Below are 349 nucleotides of genomic sequence, written 5' to 3'. Positions count from 1 at the left end.
GTAATATTTTCTTCAAATTATATCGAGGTTTTGATATAAAACTGTTTTTTTAAGTACTGCAAACTAACATCTGTCTAATTGGGGGATTTTTTTTTGTTTAATTCAGTTTTTTCTATTTACTCAGACAGCTTTTACTGAAGCAGATAAAGATAATTTCGTACAAAACATCATTTCTAAGTACTTTTTCTGAAAAGGAAAATGATAGTTTTTCAATGTCTATAAAACTTTAAATTTATTCAGTAATAACATGAGAACCAGTAATTTAATTTCTTTTTTACAGAAGTATGTAAAGAAATCTTAATCTTAAAGTTGTGTTAATTCAGGATATTGATCGACATGTTAGCATTTT

Source organism: Oryzias melastigma, unplaced genomic scaffold (assembly GCF_002922805.2).
Source record: "Oryzias melastigma strain HK-1 unplaced genomic scaffold, ASM292280v2 sc01588, whole genome shotgun sequence".
Lineage (NCBI taxonomy): Eukaryota > Metazoa > Chordata > Actinopteri > Beloniformes > Adrianichthyidae > Oryzias > Oryzias melastigma.
Note: the sequence above shows the minus strand (reverse complement) of the source record.